This window comes from Phocoena sinus, chromosome 9 (genome assembly GCF_008692025.1).
Source record: "Phocoena sinus isolate mPhoSin1 chromosome 9, mPhoSin1.pri, whole genome shotgun sequence".
Classification (NCBI taxonomy): domain Eukaryota; kingdom Metazoa; phylum Chordata; class Mammalia; order Artiodactyla; family Phocoenidae; genus Phocoena; species Phocoena sinus.
In genome coordinates, this window is record NC_045771.1 from 9,123,734 (window position 1) to 9,146,627 (window position 22,894).

At 35.8% G+C, this 22,894-nt stretch overlaps 1 protein-coding gene across 1 annotated transcript in view; it reads right to left on the bottom strand.

Moving 5' to 3' along the window:
- CNTNAP2 (contactin associated protein 2) overlaps positions 1-22,894 on the bottom strand; it is a 2,098,245-nt gene that overhangs the window by 1,613,370 nt on the left and 461,981 nt on the right. The window lies entirely within an intron of this gene.

Genomic DNA, 22,894 nt, shown 5'->3' on the forward strand with positions numbered 1-22,894 from the left:
GTAGGAGAGGGTGCAGACTTACCTTGGAGCAGAACTGAAAGCACTTAGCGGAAGAGCAAAGAGGTAGATTTCAGCTCAGTGCAAAGGCATTTCCAAAATAAGTGTCCACAATGGAAATGGGTCCCAAAGAGCTATCATTCTGATGGAATCACTTTCTGATAATATTAATTAGCAGAAATTAATTAACCTTCTTCAAACTCTTCCAGTGTGATTGACTTGCATTGACCATTTCAAATCCTTGCTTTCTTTTCAATGCAGTCTAAATATTCATATTAGGGAACATAATATTCTATGCATTACATGGATGAAGTTATTTTATTAAATAAAATTTCTTAGCTATCCAATATCTAAATCTTCATAAAATATGAAGAAACTTAATACAATACAAAGTTTACTTCTCCCTAATGAATTAATTATCACAGCATTTCTTATGTTAACTACTGATGTCAGTTTTTGCATGAAATACTCTAAAAAATCAGGTTTTGATTTGCTTTGGCCACTATTACTTATGAGCAGTGTATAGTAAACCTTTGGTATTTTTCTAGTAATAAGTAGTTTTCCAAAAATTATTTTTATACTGCCTATTTTACAGTCCCAATAACTAGTAGGAATCTCCAAAAACATCTTTGATGATGATCAAAGGTCATCCAGGGTCAACAGAAATTTTAGATAATCAAGGGGGAAATATTCCCTTGCAGGAAATCATATGACATGATACATTCTTTGGTGTAAAATATTCCATTATTTAAAATATTTTAAATACTAGCATACACAAATAGTATCAAAATGATAAGTCTAGGGAAACCGTTCAACTGCTCTATTATACATTTTAAAATACACATTTTAAAATATAACTTTTTTTTAATATAACTATTTTTGATAAATGCATTTTAAGAAATCACATTTAAAGAAGACATACATGTTAACTTTCTATGAGTTTTAGCAGGAGTGGTACTAAGACTATTTGACAAATAGTACAGCAAAGACACTAAATCTAGCATGCCTGCTTTTCCCCTAGATTTCTAGATTGTGTGAATTTCCCAGTTTGGACTAACCAGGAGAGATGGGGTAATTCAAGGGAGGAGACTTAGGAAAGTAGCTTATTGTCAACCAGAAGAAGCTGCATGCAGCTTGCAGTGTGTGACATGCATCATATTACTTTTCAGTAAGTACATTTTTGAATCATGTGAGTATGAAAATAGCCGTCAGCTAGGAGCATGAATCATGACATTAAAGATATTAAAATCATTAAAACAAAATAAGGATTACTTTGGTAGACTGGAATTGTAGGTTATCTCATAGGTACGTAAAAGTTTGAGGCTCAATGTACATGCTTACTTCTCTATAGTATATTGTATAGAATTATAATTATATAGAATAGAGTAGGTTGTTATGAGTCTCCATTTCCATTCATAAAAGAAAGCCCTCAAACACTGTGGCCAAAAGACCGTTCTGGAGTTGCTTATTAGTGCCCTAGGTCTGATCACTTTGCTCTGGTCTATGCAGGACCACTGTTTTTGCTTCAGAGCTCTTATTACTAGGTCCCTTTCTACTCATGTTCTTGCTTCAAGTAAAGTGTCTAAACACTGACATTAATTTGATGGGAAAGTTTTTCTCCTTCCAGCGTGCTACAAGGTTTGGATGAGACAATGGGTACTCTGGCTGTAGAGTTCTCTGACGCTATACTTTAGGCCTATAAGCAACTAACCTTCCCTTCAGGGACCAATACTGTCTGCATGCTGTGATCATGGGAGTGATTGGAAGCCCATTTCAGTCTAAAGAATTACTTCTTCCTTAAAAGAAGTAGAAAAAGACATCCCCTGTGTGCAAGCATGGGTACCACAGAACATCTACACAGCACTATCAAATATCTCTGGAAAAAACTGGACACAAATATTATTGTATAATCAATCACACATATATATGTAACCAACTCTCACTCACAAACACACATAAATTAATTTATACTTTATACAGTGCTTTCCAAAACCAAACAGAACAACAAAACTGAAGAATTAAAGCTGAAATTTAAAACCAATTAAGTTGCATAAAAGGAAATAGTAAACTTCTGCTCCTTCTGGTGCTTCCACAGAGCTAAAAACAGTCTTCTAAATTTTAAAATGCACTTATATTCTAGATTTCTAATTTTTTAATTTTTATTATATTTTTCTTTTTCGCCACGCCACATGACATGCAGGATCTCAGCTCCCCAACCAGGGATTGAACACGTGCCCCCTGCACTGGAAGCCTGGAGGCCTTCCTAACCACCAGACCACCGGGGAAGTCCCTATATTCTAGATTTGTTAAACCTTTTGGACGTAAAGAGTGAAATTGGTGAGAAGACTATAATAACTGTAAGTGAAACCATGATCTGAGACATTAACGATGTCCAAAAATAACAGGTCAAAAAATACACACCATTAAGGGTCACTATATATAATGTTTAAGTTCCTTGACTTCAAACTCAAAATTTCCTCCCAATATTAGCAAAGTCAGTTCTCTTTGAAGTTTTTAAAGAATCAGACATGATAGGAGAATGATATGAAGAGGTAATCATTATAATCAGTATTTCTCTCAACTTTGGTTTTGAGTCTTTACTCATTCTTTTAATCCAGACCAATGAAGTATTTTTCCCTAGTTATGGTACAAAATTGCTTTCTTTAGCATAATAAATCATCTCTTGTTTGATCAACTCCTAAGTTAACACGAAGGGATATGCATTTTCATACATAATGCATAAAAATATCAAACTGTCAACTTAGGAAATGAATGAAAATGAGCAGGGAATTTCAAAAGAAGCATGGACTTGTGGAGTTAGAGATGACCTCAAAGAATGGGTCTGCAATCCACCAGAGGGCAGACAGCAGAAGAAATAAAAACTAGAATCCTGCAGCCTGTGGAACAAAATCCACATTCACAGAAAGATAGACAAGACGAAAGGGCAGAGGGTTATGTACCAGATGAAGGAACAAGATAAAACCCCAGAAAAACAACTAAATGAAGTGGAGATAGGCAACCTTCCAGAAAAAGAATTCAGAATAATGATAGTGAAGATGATCCAGGACCTCAGAAAAAGAATGGAGGCAAAGATCGAGAAGATGCAAGAAATATTTAACAAAGACCTAGAAGAATTAAAGAAAAAAACAAAGAGAGATGAACAATACAATAAGTGAAATGAAAAATAAACTAGAAGGAATCAATAGCAGAATGACTGAGGCAGAAGAACGGATAAGTGGCATGGAAGACAGGATGGTGGAATTCACTGCTGCAGAACAGAATAAAGAAAAAAGAATGAAAAGAAATGAAGACAGCCTAAGAGACCTCTGGGACAACATTAAATGCAACAACATTCACATTATAGGGGTCGCACAAGAAGAGAGAGAGAAAGGACCCGAGAAAATATTTGAAGAGATTATAGTTGAAAACTTCCTTAACATGGGAAAGAAAATACCCACCCAAGTCCAGGAAGTGCAGAGTCCCATACAGGATAAACCCAAGGAGAAACATGCCAAGACACATAGTAATCAAATAGGCAAAAATTAAAGACAAAGAAAAATTATTGAAAGCAGCAAGGGAAAAACAACAAATAACATACAAGGGAACTCCCATAAGGTTAACAGCTGATTTCTCAGCAGAAACTCTACAAGCCAGAAGGGAGTGGCATGATATAATTAAAGTGATGAAAGGGAAGAACCTACAACCAAGATTACTCTACCCAGCAAGGATCTCATTCAGATTTGATGGAGAAATCAAAAGCTTTACAGACACACAAAAGCTAAGAGAATTCAGCACCACAAAACCAGCTCTACAACAAATGCTAAAGGAACTTCTCTAAGTGAGAAACACAAGAGAAGAAAAGGATCTACAAAAACAAACCTAAAATAATTAAGAAAATGGTCATAGGAACATACATATTGATAATTACCTTAAACATGGAAGGATTAAACGCTCCAACCAAACGACACAGGCTTGCTGAATGGATACAAAAACAAGAGCCATATATATGCAGTCTACAAGAGAGCCATTTCAGACATAGGGACACATACAGACTGAAAGTTAGGGGATGGAAAAAGATATTCCATGCAAATGGAAAACAAAAGAAAGCTGGAGTAGCAATACTCATATCAGATAAAATAGACTTTAAAATAAAGAATGTTACAAGAGACAAGGAAGGACACTACATAATGATCAAGAGATCAATCCAAGAAGAAGATATAACAATTATAAATATATATGCACCCAACATAGGAGCACCTCAGTACATAAGGCAACCGCTAACAGCTATAAAACAGAAAATCGACAGTAACCCAATAATAGTGGGGAACTTTAACACCTCACTTACACCAATGGACAGATCATTCAAACAGAAAATTAATAAGGAAACACAAGCTTTAAATGACACAACAGACCAGATAGATTTAATTGATATTTATAGGACGTTCCATCCAAAAATAGCAGATTATACTTTCTTCTCAAGTGTGCAAGGAATGTTCTCCAAGACAGATCACATCTTGGGTCACAAATCAAGCCTCAGTAAATTTTAAAAAATTGAAATCATATCAAGCAACTTTTCTGACCACAATGCTATGAGATTAGAAATCACTTACAGGGAAAGAAACGTAAAAAACACAAACACATGGAGGCTAAACAATACGTTAGTAAATAACCAAGAGATCATTGAAGAAATCAAAGTGGAAATCAAAAAAACCTAGAGACAAATGACAATGAAAACACAATGATCCAAAACCTATGGGATGCAGGAAAAACAGTTGTAAGAGGGAAGTTTATAACTATACAAGCCTACCTCAAGAAACAGGAAAAATCTCAAATAAACAATTTAACCTTACACCTAAAGGAACTAGAGAAAGAAGAACAAACAAAACTCAAAGTTAGCAGAAGGAAAGAAATCATAAAGATCAGAGCAGAAATAAATGAAATAGAAACAAAGAAAACAATAGCAAAGATCAATAAAACTAAAAGCTGGTTCTTTGAAAAGATAAACAAAATTGATAAACCATTAGCCAGACTCAGCAAGAAAAAGAGGGAGAGAACTCAAATTAACAAAATTAGAAAAGAAAAAGGGGAAGTTACAATGGACACCGCAGAAATACAAAGCATCCTAAGAGACTACTACAAGCAACTGTATGTCAATAAAATGGACAACCTGGAAGAAACGGACAAATACTTAGAAACGTATAACCTTCCAAGACTGAACCAGGAAGAAATAGAATATATGAACGGACCAACCACAAGTAATGAAATTGAAACCATGATTAAAAATCTTCCAACAAACAAAAGTCCAGAACCAGAAGGCTTCACAGGTGAATTCTACCAAACATTTAGAGAAGAGCTAACACCCATCCTTCTCAAACTCTTCCAAAACCTTGCAGAGGAAGGAAAACTCCCAAACTCATTCTATGAGGCCACCATCACCCTGATACCAAAACCAGACAAAGATACTACAAAAAAAGAAAATTACAGACCAATATCACGGATGAATATAGATACAAAAATCCTCATCAAAATACTAGCAAACAGAATCCAACAACACATTAAAAGGATCATACACCATGATCAAATGGGATTTATCCCAGGGATGCAAGGATTCTTCAATATATGCAAATCAATCAATGTGATACACCATAATAACAAATTGAAGAAGAAAAACCATACGATCATGTCAATAGATGCAGAAAAAGCTTTTGACAAAATTCAACACCGATTTATGATTAAAAGCTCTCCAGAAAATGGGCACAGAGGGAACCTACTTCAACATAATAAAGGCTATATACAACAAACCCACAGCAAACATCATCCTCAATGGTGAAAAACTGAAAGCATTTCCTCTAAGATCAGGAACAAGACAACGATGTCCACTCTCACCACTATTATTCAACATAGTTTTGGAAGTCTTAGCAATGGCAATCAGAGAAGAAAAAAATGAAAGTAATACAAACCGGAAAAGAAGTAAAACTGTCACTGTTTGCAGATGACATGATACTATACACAGAAAATCCTAAAGATGCCCCCAGAAAACTACTAGAGCTAATCAATAAATTTGGTAATGTTGCAGGATACAAAATTAATGCACAGAAATCTCTTGCATTCCTATACACTAATGATGAAAAATCTGATAGAGAAATTAAGGAAACATTCCCATTTACCACTGCAACAAAAGGAATAAAATACCTAGGAATAAACCTACCTATGGAGATAAAAGACCTGTATGCAGAAAACTATAAGACACTGATGAAAGAAATTAAAGCTCACACCAACAGATGGAGAGATATACCATTTCTTGGATTGGAAGAATCAATATTGTGAAAATGATTACACTACCCAAAGCAATCGACAAATTCAATGCAATCCCTATCAAATTACCAATGGCATTTTTTACAGAACTAGAACAAAAAATCTTAAATTTTGTATGGAGACACAAAAGACCCCGAATAGCCAAAGCAGTCTTGAGGGAAGAAAGCGGAGCTGGAGGAATCAGACTCCCTGACTTCAGACTATACTACAAAGCTACAGTAATCAAGACAATATGGTACTAGCACAAAAACAGAAATATAGATCAATGGAACAGGATAGAAAGCCCAGAGATAAACCCATGCACCTATGGTCAACTAATATATGACAAATGAGGCAAGAACACATAATGGAGAAAAGACAGTCTCTTCATTAAGTGGTGCTGGGAAAACTGGAAAGCTACATGTAAAAGAATGAAATTAGAACACTCCCTAACACCATACACAAAAATAAACTCAAAATGGATTAGAGATCTAAATGTAAGACCGGACACTATAAAACTCTTAGAGGAATACATAGGAAGAACACTCTTTGACATAAATCACAGCAAGATCTTTTCTGATACCCTCCTAGAGTAATGGAAATAAAAATAAAAATAAGCAAATGGGACCTAATGAAACTTAAAAGTTTTGCACAGCAAAGGAAATGATAAACAAGACGAAAAGACACTCCTCAGAATGGGAGAAAATATTTGCAAACGAATCAACAGATAAAGGATTAATCTCCAAAATATATAAACAGCTCATGCAGCTCAATATTAAAAAAACAAACAACCCAATCCAAAAATGGTCAGAAGACCTAAACAGACATTTCTCCAAGAAGACATACAGATGCCCAACAGACACATGAAAAGCTGCTCAACACCGCTAATTATTAGAGAAATGCAAATCAAAACTACAATGAGGTACCATCTCACCAGTCAGAATGGCCATCATCAAAAGTCTGCAAATAATAAATGCTGGAGAGGGTGTGGAGAAAAAGGAACCCTCCTATACTGTTGGTGGGAATATAAATTGGTGCGGCCACTGTGGAGAACAGTATGAAGGTTCCTTAAAAAACTAAAAATAGAGTTACCATATGATCCTGCCATATATCCAGAGAAAACTGTAATTCAAAAAGATACATGTACCCCAATATTCATAGCAGCACTATTTACCATAGCCAAGACATGGAAGCAACCTAGGTGTCCATCAACAGATGAATGGATAAAGAAGATGTGGTATATATATACAATGGAATATCAGCCATAAAAAGAATGAAATAATGTCATTTGCAGCAACATGGATGGACCTAGAGACTATCATACTAAGTGACGTAAGTCGGACAGAGAAAGACAAACATCATACGCTGTTGCTTATATGTGGAATCTAAAAAAAATGATACAAATGAATTTATTTATAAAACAGATATAGACTCACAGACATAGAAAACAAACATGGTTACCAAAGGGGAAAAAGGGGAGGGATAAATTAGGAGTTTGGGATTAACATACACACACTACGATATATAAAATAGAGAGCCAACAAGGACCAACTGTGTAGGACAGAGAACTATACTCAAAATCTTGTACTAACCTGTAATGGAAAAGAATCTAAAAAAGAATATGTGTGTGTGTGTGTATGTGTATGTGTATGTCTGAATCACTTTGCTGTACACCTGAAACTAACACAACATTGAAAATCAACTATATTTCAATTTTTTTTTAAATTTGTAACTCTAAGCCAACATACTTGACAATAGAATTAGGCAGGATTGTAGCTTACATTCTTCATGTATGCTGGACTCCATTAAGTTTTTAATATTTGTTTTTATTATTTATACACACCCCTAAACTAATCCTTTCAGAAAAGAATAAGAGATATAATGAGTTGACTTGCAAACAAATGCTTTCTATTTTTTTTTAATTTGACACCATTAATTAAGATTTTGGATATCCTACAACAAAAGTATTTCCTTATAAACAGACTGCAATATAATTTTGCTTTAATATGTAAGTGGGCATGTTTAGAAAACTGCCCACTTACATATTACTGTTAATGTGTTTCTTGTTAATAGCTATCACCTTTCAATATGGCAGTTCATTTGTTTTGTGCTTTGTGTTTGTGTACATGTGTGCATGCTACTGCTTCAATTAAAGTGTCACAAATTTGAAGATCTGAAATTGGAATTTGAACAAAAATACAATGCATATTTTTCAGAGGAAATGAGAAATGATTCATCCATTTCCTATCTAGGGTTTGGAAGATAAATAACTTCTCATCATTTAATATATAGCTCATAAGGTACATATTGTGAGTATGGCATTGTACCTAATAAGAAACGGTTCTTTTTCGGCTTGAAGTTCCCAGTAGCATTCCAGCTTTTGTGGGTACACTGAGAATAAGTTATTCCTTTGTAGGAGAATTCATTACCAGTAGCTGATAGCTCATGGCTGAATTGCTTATGGGAATTACTGAAACCATGTTTTTCTGATATAAAAAACAAAAACAAAAACGATTTTTTAAAAACCAAATCTTTTGCTGGCATGTTAACAACTAAATCATTGGAATATTTATTTCCTCATATGTCTTTGCCAGTCTTCTCTTTCTATTGCATTTTGAAATTAAAAACAACAACATAAATGTCTTTCGGGTTTCCCTGGTGGCGCAGTGGTTGAGAGTCCGCCTGCCGATGCAGGGGACGCGAGTTCGTGCCCCGGTCCGGGAATATCCCACATGCCGCAGAGCGGCTCGGCCCCTGAGCCATGGCCGCTGAGCCTGCGCGTCCAGAGCCTGTGCTCCGCAATGGGAGAGGCCACAACAGTGAGAGGCCCGCGTACAGCAAAAAATAATAATAATTTATTGACAACTTCTGTAACGAGTTTGGGAGAAGATATCTCCCCCCCAAAAAAAAATGTCTTTCATTTGAAAGACAATGTTCCTTAATGTGCTAAGAACTCCTTTAAATATATAGAATGGGCAACTCTCAGAACAATGATAGGCTATTAATTTGAAAACAAACATTTGGATTCAAATAATAAGCCTACTGTATTTTACATTCTAAACATTCTATGATATTTTGACCATTGCTTTTCAAGTTTAATTTTTTGGGTAGAGAAGAATGCTATTCTAGGTCATTCTTTCTGGCCCTATAACTTGAAAATCTTACTTATTTTCTTCCAAGTATTCTTTACACCACTCTTTGTTCTTTCTGAATCTCTACCCCAAAGAAACAGTTTCAGCTTTTTCCTAGTTTCATGTCCTTTATTTTCCCCTCCAGAGAGCTCTGTATCTGGCCTCCTCCACCATCTAATTAACAGTGAAGCACTGCTCCTTGAGACTCCTTTTTTCTCTTACCATATGTGGCAATCTTCTGAATAGTGAATTTCAATTTCATTAGCGTCTATAATATTCAAAGCAGACTCATGATTAATATAAATCCAAATATATTCTGATAAAGTTCTCATAGGAATATGTTTGGAAATCTATTAGAATGACTCAGGTCTTTGCATATCTATTTAATCTTGAACTTTGCTATTTGTTTTATGCAGGCAATTTGCCTTTTTTCCTCTTCTGGAGTTAATGAATTATAATATATATTTAACGGGGCAAACGCACATGTTGTCAGATAATGGTACAGGAGTTTTCATTATTTTGCAGGATAAAAACAAGAGACTGTTGAAGATGCATTCCATGTCATGGGTGGTTAGACTCGATATTGTTAAATGTCAATGCTTCCCACATCAATCTATAGATTTGACACAATTCCAAAAAAAATTCCAGCAAGTTTTCCTGTTATACTGACAGAATATTTGTATAATTTATAGAAAAAGGAAAAAGACATAGAAGGACCAACACAATTATGAAGAAAAGAACAAAGTTGGAGGACTCACACTACTAGATTTCGAGACATACTGTAAAACTATCATAATCAAGACTGACATTGATGTATAGACCAATGGAACAGAATAAGAAGCCCAGAAATAAACTCATATAAACACAATCAGTTGATCTTTGACAAAAGAAATTCAATGGAGAAAGGATAATCCTTCTCCTTTCTTAAACCGTGTAGAAAAAGTGGTGCTGGATATTCATATTGAAAAATAATAATAATAACATAGACACAGACTATACATCTTACCAAAAATTAACACAAAATGGATATAGACATAAATGTAAAATGAAAACCTATAAGCCATTTAGAAGAACCGAAGAGAAAATCAATGTGTCTTGGATTTGGAGTGGGTTTGTAGATACAGCACCAAAAGCATGATCCATGAAAAAGAAATTGATAAGTTGGACTTTACTAAAATTTTAAAGGTTGGATTTTTAAAAGACACTGTTAAGAGAGTTAAAATCAAAGCACAGACTTAAAAAGCATTTGCAAGACATGTCTTGCAATTGTATCCAAAATAAACAAAGAACTCTTAAAACTCAGGAATAAGAAAGCAACCCAATGAATAAACGGGCAGAATATCTGTACAGACACTTTTTCAAAGAGAATATACAGATGACAAATAAAACAACATTTATGGAAAAATGTTCAACCTCATTTGTTATTAAGTTATGCACGTTAAAACAACTGTAGGATGACAAACAACTGAGAACACTAATTCCTCGTGAGAATGTAGAGCAACAAGAACTTTCATTCATTGCTGGTGGAAATGCAAAATGGCACATCCACTTTGCAAGACAGTATGGGCGGATTCTTAGAAAGCTAAACATAGTCTTACTATATAACCCAGCAATCAAATTCCTACTATTTACCCAACTGAACTGAAAACTTATGTGTACACACACACACACACACACACACACACACACACACACACACCCATACACTCATGGATGTTTATAGCAGCTTTATTTATAATTGGCAAAAACTGGAAGTAACAAAGATGTCCTTTAACAGGTGAATGAATAAACAAACACTGTACAACAGATAAAAAAGAATAAATTAACAAGCCATTCAAAGACGTGTGAATCTTAAATGCATATTTCTAAGTAAAAGAAGCCAGTCTTCGAAGGCTATATGGTTTATGCTTCCATTTATATGACATTCTAGAAAAAACAAAACTAAAGAGATCAGTGGTTGACAGGGATTTGAGAAAAAGTGGAATACATAAAGCACAGGACACTTTCTTAGGGTAGTGAAACTGCTCTGTATGATATCATAGTAGTGAATATATGACACTATACATTTGTCAAAACCCATAGAACTTGACAAAAGAAAGAGTGAACCATAATATGCAAACTAAAAATATTTAGTAAGTCAGGGGATCACAGGATGGAATACAGAAGGTGACAAGATAACCTAACTAATGACAGTGTGTGAAACAGCCTCACTGATGTGGGAGTAGGGGAAAAGCTTCTGACCTAGGTAACTCTGGAAATGCGTAGAGTTTGTAAAATGAAAGCTAGAAGTAACTGCCCAGAAGTGCTGTACTCTAGTTGATAAAGTTACTCCCCATGCAAATATGAGTTAACAATTCTGAAAGTATTTTACATGTGGACTGGAACTGAGCAATTAATTAAATGGATGGAGGGTTGTGGGATCCACATTTCTCACTTTTAGGGTGAGAATTTACAGATAAGCAACAGGGTGGTAGGCTAGAATGACTGAAGTGGTAATGGATTATCGATATCAGTATTAACCCACTGCAGTTTAATACAGATAGATAGATATAGATACAGACAGATATAGAGATACTTATAGATATGCATATACACGAGGGTTAGTATACACACATATATTCTCTTGCTCTGTCCGCTGAGAGGGTCTAGAAGCAATGACACACCAGTGTTAACTAGTATAACTAGCACCCAGATCTTGATTTTCTAGTACCATCCTCCAATAAAAAGAACCAGGATTTCTTAGAGAGATGATTGACCCTAAGATTGGGGCATAAGATACATAAAATGAGCCTGATGCGTCTTATATACTTTCTTGTCCACCAGAATGCACGGACGTGCTTTAAAACTTCATTGGGCTTCCCTGGTGGGGCAATGGTTGAGAGTCTGCCTGCCGATGGCAGGGGACACGGGTTCGTGCCCCGGTCCGGGAGGATCCCACATGCCACGGAGCTGCTGGGCCCGTGAGCCATGGCCGCTGAGCCTGCGCGTCCGGAGCGTGTGCTCCGCAACGGGAGAGGCCACAGCAGTGAGAGGCCCGCGTACCGCAAAAAAAAAAAACAAAGAAACAAAACTTCAATGATGAGGGTATGTAAAAGGGACACAGGACAACTGAAAGCGCCCTCCAGTGGCCAAAGCTGGAACAATTTTAGCAACAAATATATAAAGCAGAATTAGATTATAACCAAAGTATAAAATCAATATTCATGTGTCCAAACAGATATAAATCAGGGATTAATTACATAAATAGGGAGAATAGATATATTCCCCATGAAGAATAATTCCAAGTAATTTATGTTGATAACGTGCCTTCAAAGAAGTAGGACATAAATCCCCAATCCTTAAATGTGAGCTGTACACAGCGACTTCCTTCCACAAAGGGTTTACTTTACAGTAGAGAAAACAAACAACCTGACCTAATCTAGGTAATCAAGATTAACCTTGACCGTAATGAAGCATCTTGATAGTACATACCCTAGATATCATGTGATGAGAATGGCACTTAACTTGTGTGATCTTCCTCTCCAAAATCAATAATACCAGTCTAATCATGAGAAGAACATCAGACCATCTGATGGACATTCTACAAATTTCCTAACCAGAACTCCTCAAAACTGTCAAGGTCATCAAAAGCAAATTAACTCTGAGAAACCGTCAGACAAGAAAATCCCAAGGAGACATAATGATTAAATGTAATTGGTAAACTGGATGGGATCCTGTAACAGAGAGTGAATTAGGTAATACCTAAGGAGACTGGAATAAAGATTGAACTTAATAATATATGAATATTGGTTTTTTAATTGTGGCAAATGTTAACACACTGAGGTAAGATGTTTAGAGGAAACTGGCCATTGGTTATATGGGAAATGGGGACTCTACTTTCTTCACAACTTTTCTGTAAATCTAAATCTATTCTAAAATAAAAAGTTTAATTTTAAAAAGAGGGGTTGTAAAACTTTATAGTGACACATAACAAAGGGGGTTCTTTATCATTGTGCCTTCTTAAATTTCACTCTAGCTTGGCATTTGCCACTGTAGGAAACTGAGTCAAGGTCAGGATCAATATTGGGTATCTGTTCCGGTACACTGTGACTAAGTCAGGAAATCTCTAAAGTATGCAGAGTACGAGATGACAAAGTTAATGGAGATGATAAAATATCACAGATCTTAACAATTCCAGAATAATGTAAAAGGTCACTTTATTTCCTCCCCTCTCACCACTTGATATTTAAAATTACTTGGTTTTTCAAATTTTTAAAAAAGTAGTCAGTTAAATCCCAGGCATGAAATGAGCTCCTAAAGACGAGAAAGAACCTGGAGAGAGGTGAGTTTACATAGAAGTGATGTTAATAACAATATACAGTGCTGTCCTTTTCAAAATGCTCTCTCACATGGAATCTGATTCAATCATCACAAAATTCTTCTCTGCTAGGGTAAGTATAATGTTTCCAGTGTATTTCAAGATAAATGTGGCATAATACATGTGGAATATATGGGACTCAACTTTAAGGAGTTAGAAAAGGCTATAAGAGTTAGCATAGTGTATTTACAAACATCACCTAGCCTCTGCATTTCAGGACTGGGGTCGTGGGGTAGAATTCTCAACCTGTAGTCCCCTTGGTAATACTGATTTACCTCCTTCAGTCTCTATTTCTCACAAGAAAAACAGAAATGCTAAAGAAATGCCTTGCAATTTCAAGGCTATGATTAACATTTATGGGAAGAAAGGTGAAGGAGCTAGCTAGTAATTATCAATGCACCGCACTGCTCTACATCTCTGGCAAGGACCTTTTTGAATCAAGTACCACGCAGCACTGTCAACCATGAGCCCCCACAGTCACAATGAGGCTGTAGGTATGACAAGATCCAACAGGTGTCATTAACACGATATGTCAGATGCAGGAAAAATGCAGTCATGTATAGTCAAATCATAGTCACAAATCCTTATCAACTTATATTACACTAACTTAACTTCGCTATTTTCACAGATGATATATGATCGGATTCCATACTATGAATGAATGAACAGACTTCCTTTATAGGAATAATGAAGGTCAACTAGGCTATAGAGATTGGCCACATTCATATAGGGAGTTAACATTAACAAAACTATAACTGCATCTTCTTAACTCTTGTTAAGTGAAATAAGTTTTCCCCTACTTCTTTAAGTGCTGCACAAAATGTATAGAGATAATAAAGAGAGAATATTTTTCTTCATACAATATTTTGAATTTGGGTTTAATCCATCATTAGGATTTGGTATACCTTATATTTAACAAATGGTGTTGAAGATAGTAAGAAATTAGGCAAAGATAATTTAAATATTACACACTAATCTCTGACTACTTAATGTTAAAATTAGCTACATTTCATTAACTTTCATGATGCTTTCTTTACACTTTTATGAGTTTTTAAAAGGACTTTTATAATATAATTATTTTTTTAATTTTAGGAATTTCACTTGTATTTTTCTGTTTATATCATGTTTGACACAGTTATCCTTACTTTCACTTGGCTTCAATTATTTTGTATAAACATATATACATTTTTTTCAACAAGATGAGTTGAGATTCAAGTCAAGCGTTTAACAAAAGTAGGAAAAACTAGCATTCTGCTCTCATCAGGTAAAACAAGTATGCCTATGCTTACATGCTCAGAGTTGCTTTGTTGCCTCGGGATTGAATTATAGATATGGGTTAATTATGCTTTGGATTTTGGAAAATATATTTATTCATACTCATGGGAACATCCTTCCTAAAAATTATGGTCATGTTCTTTTCTTAGATATCATCTTTGTGTGATACAGATAGGTTTTAAATAATTTGAAAGCATTATCCTAAAATAATACATATTGTGATCTCTGGTTAATTTAGCTCAACTTTGGAAAGAAAATCCTAAAATGTAAAAATCACAAGCTTTATCTTAATGGATGACTATTTTGAGAGAAATAACATGATTTGTATATCAAAAATAACTGTGTAAAAATTACAAGGGTTAAAGATATTGGACCTCCATACTATATTACCCTCTTTCAAGCTTTTCTCAATACATGCCTATGAAACAGGTGATTTTTCTTCTGAACTATAGCCCATAAAATAATTGGACCTAAAAAAAAAAATAATAATTGAACCTTCTTTCAATGAGGCAGCATGTCTGCTGCATGCTGAGCAGCGAATCTGAAGGTTCAAGGAGTGATGAACATCCAATCCAACAAACTACTTTCTCAAGAGTTTTTTTTTTTTTTTACTTGTTTCCTATATTTTTATTTCTTTTTCTTAACCTGGCAGAAAAGAGAGCAAGAAATAAAAGCAAACCAAATAACAACCCCACAACAAAAATCAAATAAATATTATTAAGACATACTGATAGTATGAATTAAGGTAATAGTCAACTCAGATAAACATTGCCTTATTTCTTTAAGAAACTCATTTCTTTTAGTCATTTTTATATGTGGTGCATTTATTAACCTCTTTACATTCTGAAGGACCTCAGATTTTATTTTTTATACTTGACTTTCACGAGCCTCCTAAAAGAAAAATACTTTTTGTTTTACTTTAGCCACTACTACTAGGATTTTTTAAATGCCCTGTTTCTTGTTGTATTTCTGTCCAACTATACATCACAGTTTTAGTTTGTCCTAACATTGGACAACAGATCAATTTTTAATTGTCAAAGAACGTAAACTATCCCTTTATATGTGAAAAACTTCATGGCTGATAAACCATTATTTCAAGTTTATATGTAACTTTTATATTTATTTCAGGGACAATTTTGTTTCATAAAAATGGCTATACAAAATCTCTACAGAGAGGTAACGAATGACTCAAAGAATAATGAAGCAAAGAATATCAGACAAAAGTAAGATCTTCAAGCCATTACAATCCAGCAATCCTTAAAATGTTCTGAATGACAGCATCCTTTGAGAATCTGACTAATAACTGTGTTCTTTGTTTCATAAAAAAATGTGCAGGTCCACCAATTTTTGCATTCAGTTTCAATACATCTGAAGCACAAATTGAAAGTCTATTCGCGGACTCCAGGTTGTAGAATGTTGGGGTATCATTCAACCTCCCTATTTTATAGACAAAGGAACATAGTTCATCAAAGTTAAATGACTTTCTAAGGCTACACAGCTAGTTCCAGCTAAATGTGGAACAAGAAGAGGTTTCCTGGACCCAGCCCTTTTTCTGTTTCACCCAATATTTTAATGATAGTCAACTAGAAAGAAGTATTCACAATAACTAAGCCCATTACACAATTTTAGGTTTTAGTCCATAGAATAAACTACACCTTATTTCATCATTGCCTGTTTCAGTACAAGTGATAACTCTGTAGAGACCCTCATTTCCCAGTGAGGTGAAATAGTCCCTGATATAGAGCAGGTACTCTGTAATGTCTCTTGAATTTCAAATAAGCCAACCTTCTTTGGACATTGGAAAAGGACTGTTGGAAAACTGGCACAAGTATACTATAAGAGATGCTAAACTCCCTGAAAAACTAGACGTTTCAAGATTAAATCATATTACAAAGTATTAAGTAGGTCTGAAGATGTTAGCTGACTGTTAAGAAATGCCTCCCTCCATCATCTTAATTTTTCTTCTTTGATATGTACATTCACGGAATTGGTGGGGACTATAGAATAACAAAATCCAAACTCATGTCACACACTCTCTGAGAAATACCATACAATCTGAACAATTTCAGCAATGCAGGGGTTAAGTCATGGAGAGGTGGCTTTACCCTGGCAAGTGATCTTGATTAGCAAGTCCATCCTTATACTGAATAACCATCATCTTTACTGGAAGCTTCACTTATTTGTTGAAATTCTTCCACCCAGACCAATACACATAAAAATAATTCCCTTTCGGGCTTCCCTGGTGGCGCAGTGGTTGGGAGTCCGCCTGCCGATGCAGGGACACGGGTTCATGCCCCGGTCCGGGAGGATCCCACATGCCGCGGAGTGGCTGGGCCCGTGAGCCACGGCCACTGAGCCTGCGCGTCCGGAGCCTGTGCTCCGTAACAGGAGAGGCCACAGCAGTGAGAGGCTCGCGTACCGCAAAAACAAACGAACAAAATAATTCCCTTTCTTCTCCCTCTCTCTCTCTTTCATATTTGAAATCACTCTGTTGTTATTGTCCAAATTTTCACCAAACCATTTCAAAATAATCTTACTTTCTGCCTTCCTCGCAACTTTATTTTCTCAATTATGTTTCCTAGGTTTGATTCCCTCTTTTTTTTCACCTCCCTTTTTATTTTCTCTTCCTGTTTCTCTCCTAACCTCTCTCACTCCTATAAACCCTTTGCCCTCTCCCTTATGGATTATCCTTCCTTCTTTTGCTACATTTGGTGGGTGGCGGGGGGGCGTGGGTGAGGCAGGTGGTCCTGAATGAAATTTTAAAAGAGCACCAATTCTGATTCTGATGTTAAAATTCCAACTTCCAGAGCTACGACTGTAAAGTAAGTTGAATTCCTTCGTAAGAAGATCTTGAACAAATAGGTGAATGCCAATATTTTTGACGGGGAAGTGATCCCGAGAAGCACCAGTATGAGAGGGGGAATGAGGCACAGGATAGCGGAAGTCAGTAAAGCATGTTCTCTGTGCGTACCTGGAGAACTCTGGAGCCCGATCCCACTGGACGACTCTGGGAGATGGCGCAGACTATGGCTCTTTACCCCAACCAAGGAACAAAGGAACTAGGATATTAATCCACCAATGCTGTCAGTCATTGATCAGGACTGCTCCCTGGTGATATTAACCCCTGGCACTTCTGTGCACCCTTCTCTTGAGCCGGATACCTTGGGCAGAAAAGCCTTCAGAAAGAGTCCCAGTTGTTTCCAGTTGGAATGTCCGAGAATGGTGTGCGCTGATGAGATAGGAGGACGGCACCAACAACACCTGCAAAAATTACTTCCCAGCTATATTTTTGTATACTTGTTTAATATTTAAATGGGACTTTCATTCTGATACAAAGTAGACTTTAATATCTGGTTTCTATTATATATTTACTGTTTCATTGGGGCAATCCCTTAGCCTCTCCGTCTGGCTCTAATATGTACACTGGTGAATCTAGTGATTCATAAGAAGGTACAATGTACCACGTGCCTATTTAGAAGTGAAATTTCTAGCTTTATCCTGGCCTGGAAGCAATGTGTGAAGAATTGAGCTTTGCAGGTGTATGGACCTGGCTTTTCAGTTGATTTTCTGTTAATAATTGTGGAGTCCTGTGAAATTTAATTTCTTTTTTTTTAAACTTATTTTATTTATTTATTTTTTAACGTCTTTATTGGAGTGTGATTCCTTTACAATGGTGTGTTAGTTTCTGCTGTATAACAAAGTGAATCAGCTATACATATACATACATCCCCATATGTCCTCCCTCTTGCGTCTCCCTCCCACCGTCCCTGTCCCACCCCTCTAGGTGGTCACAAAGCACTGAGCTGATCTCCCTGTGCTATGCGGCTGCTTCCCACTAGCTATCTATTTTACATTTGGTAGTGTATATATGTCCATGCCACTCTCTCACTTCATCCCAGCCTACTCTTTCCTCTCCCCGTGTCCTCAAGTCCATTCTCTACGTCTGCATCTTTATTCCTGTCCTGCCCCTAGGTTCTTCAGAACCTTTTTTTCCCCCTAGATTCCACATATATGTGTTAGCATACGGTATGTTTTTTCTTTCTGCCGTACCTCCCTCAGTGTCCTCCACTTTTGGGAAAAGATAATTAAAAGCCCACAGCTGTGGTGAACACTGACAGAGACCGAGTAAGGCAGCCAGAAGAACTCAGTTTTGTTACTTAGTAGGTGTTCAACTGTTGTTGACTACTTCTATCCCCCACGTTCGCCTCAAATCAGCATGATTAGGATTTTATAACACAAGGAATTAAAACGGTAACATTATCCTGTACTTTTTCTCAAATAAAGGTCTAATCTTGTTTTTATATGTTCTCATAATCTGTGAAACATGGATGTAGGCAGCACCATAGCTGTATGTATAGAGTGGTAGATAGAAAATTAAAAAGCAATCACCCAGTTTCTTTTGTTTTCTTTTTGGTATGATAATGGCCACAGTTCACTAGTTTCTGTAATGCTTTCTTCCAAAACTTCAGTTTTTCTAGGTCACCCAAATGTGTGGTATTTTATAAGCAAAACTGTTGCAGTGAATTGCAGTGGAGCCCAGTTTTCTTCTTCAGGATGACTGTACATTATTACGGGCCATACTGACTTTATCGTCTTTTTTAAAGGCATGCAGAGAAAACACTGTAGGCACAACATTCAACAAGTCTACCGTACCGTTTTCCCCGCGGGTTTTGCATTCAGCTGGATGGTCGTAATGTTACAAGGTAAATCCCCAGTAGACATGACTGTGGCCCTTTCTCCATCACTGCACCACCTCTTCACACCTGAGTAACCATTCATAGTCCCTGATTTCTCTTTTTTCTTAGTGTCTCTGGCTTTGCTGGTTATATTTAAGCCTATCTGATGGAAAAATTTTTTACTGAAATTTTCTAACCAACTTTTGTCTATGAGCTTAGGTTACTAGTAAAATTCATACTTTGCTGACATTTATATGCATTTCCTTAACTCCTTACTTAGGGAGCATATAAACATAGCTTATGTAAATAAAGTCTATCTATGGACAATCATTCATAACCTAATCAGTTATTAGTCAATTTACCTTTATTACATCATGACCATTTAAATATATTTATAAGAGGAACTCAAGTATTAGCAGGAAATGAAAGGTTAACTGTAGTAAAAACAAATTATACTAATGTATTACTTTAAAATTAAATGGGATTTACAGGATATTGAAATAAAAGTTCAAAATGCATTTAAGTGTATCAAGGGGAGAATAACAACCGAGAAATAAGTGGTGTTCCTTGATGATAACAGGACAAAGGGTGTACACAGGGAACACTTCCCAAAAGCAGAGAGATGATGATGAGAAAAAAATGAATTACCTTTTCCTTTACTATCAATGACTTTAGGAAGATATCTTCCTTCTACTTGTTTCTTGGAACACAGAGGTTAGAGATCTAGAAGTCATTCAATAGAAAAATGTAAAAGGTGAATTGAAAGGAGTCACAAAGGTCATCGAATCTATGTTCTTTAGTGTGGAATTGATCCTGCACTGACCAATATGGTAGTCACAAGCCAGCGTTACTACCAAGCACTTGAAATGCAGCTAGTTCAAACTGAGGTGCAAGTGTAAAATATACCCTAAAATTGGAAGAATTCATTAAAAAAAGTCAAATATCCCATTAATAATTTTATATTGATTACATGTTGGAATTATAATATTTTGGATTTACTGGATTAAATAAAATGTATTCATAGAATTAATTTCATCTTTTTTTTAACTTGTTTTTAAATACGACTACTGGAAAATTTAAAATCACACATGTGACTTGCATTATATTTCTATTGGACTGTTGGATCTTACAGTAGGCAAAAGTCACAACATAAGCCAAATGAACAAAATAAACATGGGCATATCATGGAGACCTGATAACGATTTTCTTAAAGTTCTGAAATAATGAAAGAAGGAAATTAGGGAATTACTTGACCAAAATGTAAGCATCATTCTTATGGAATGTTTGTCAGAGGCCTTTTGTGTCAGAGCCTTTGTGTGACCACCATGATAGTATCTGTTGATGAAAAGTCTTCCAGGAATTACAGACAAATGAGTTTCATTGGGACAGTGGAAAGTTTAATAACTTGTAGATACAACCAAGATAATGTGTCTGCAAAGGTCTGACACTTCTCATTGAGCTCTCTGAGGAAATAAATAGAGAGGAAAATATATTGAAGCCAATTATCCTGCCTACAAGTGTCTTGATAAATTGTCGTATTGATTCTCCTTGGTAGTGAGTGGAAAGGCAAAAAAAAAAACCATGGATAACTACTAAATAGATGCATGAGCAAAAGAGCTTGTAGCAAAAAGAGAAAGACACCCAGGTATGTAAGTAGAAGAAAAACTGTCCCCAGATATAAGTGATGGGTGCTAATCTTGTTTAACTTTAAGCAACATTTAACAATATCATTTAGCATTTTGGGAAATGAACTAAAGAAGGGACATTACAAAATAAACAATCTATGAGTTTTCTGAGATAATAAGTTCTTCATTCAGATTAAGGAAAGGCCAAATTAATGAATAAATACTCAAATATTTTTCTCTGTGTATGTGGTGGTGGGGATGGTTGGGTTGGGAATGATATGTGATTTTTTAAAACAGGTGACACAAGCAGTTCCCATCATAACAATCAGTCTCGTGTTGAAAATAACAATGGTTTTTAGAAAATAAAAATATCTTTTTTTTTTTTGTGGTATGTGGGCCTCTCACTGTTGTGGCCTCTCCCGTTGCGGAGCACAGGCTCTGGACACGCAGGCTCAGCGGCCATGGCTCACGGGCCCAGCCGCTCCGCGGCATGTGGGATCTTCCTGGACCGGGGCACGAACCCGTGTCCCCTGCATCGGCAGGTGGACTCTCAACTACTGCGCCACCAGGGAAGCCCAAAAATATCGTTTGAAATATATATGTTTTAAAAACTTCTTATTACTCTTTCTTGGAGTTCTGACTCTTTTGCTTATTGCCTTAAAAAATAAACAATCTCTGGCAAAAAGAATGGGATCCATGATAAACTGTAGCCAGATTTCCTGAGAATATTTCTTTTTTGTTCTTTTATACTCTAAAACCATTGGTAGTATCTTTTAAAAAAACTTTTTAAAATACAAAGGTAAGTTGAGCATTTCCCTTTTCTTTTTTTTTTTTAGGTTTCTTGAAATGTCATTTATCTAAAGGAAGAGAATGTCTGAAATAATCTCCCTTTCATTTCTTATTGTCTTTCTGACCTGAAAACTAATTTTGCTGTTAACACGGTATGCAATGAGAAAGTGCATTTTTGCATACGAGAGCGAGACTGTCATTTTATAACATAAAGAACATAAATCACATATTTAATAATAGTAATAGCTATTTTTATTAAATGATGATCCTTTCTACTACGGACTGTTCTAGACTCTTTTTTAAAAAATTCAAAATCTAATTTAATCTTCACAACACTGAGTCTATTATTGTCCATTTAAAGATATATCAACTATATATTGTCAATTTAAAGATACATCAGCTCAATATTAGAGACGTTAGGTACCACAGTCTAGAACACATTGCAAACAAGAAATTTCAAAATAAGACTCCTAGAAACTAACATAAGAAGGCTGGATACTCAAGAGATGCATCTATAAACTTGCTCATTTAGGAGGTGGCCCAATTCTGATATTTGTGTTTGAAGCATCTCCTCTGCAGAGCTCATCTCCTTTGCAGAGCTCATCTCCTCTGCAGAGCTCATCTCCTCCGCAGAGCTCTGCAGAGCTCAAGATCCTCTGCAGCTTGGGGCTGCTCTCTGACACAGCAGTTAAAACCTCTTATTTTTATTCAAGAATGTGTTAAATATATACATGTTCCATTGACTCACCT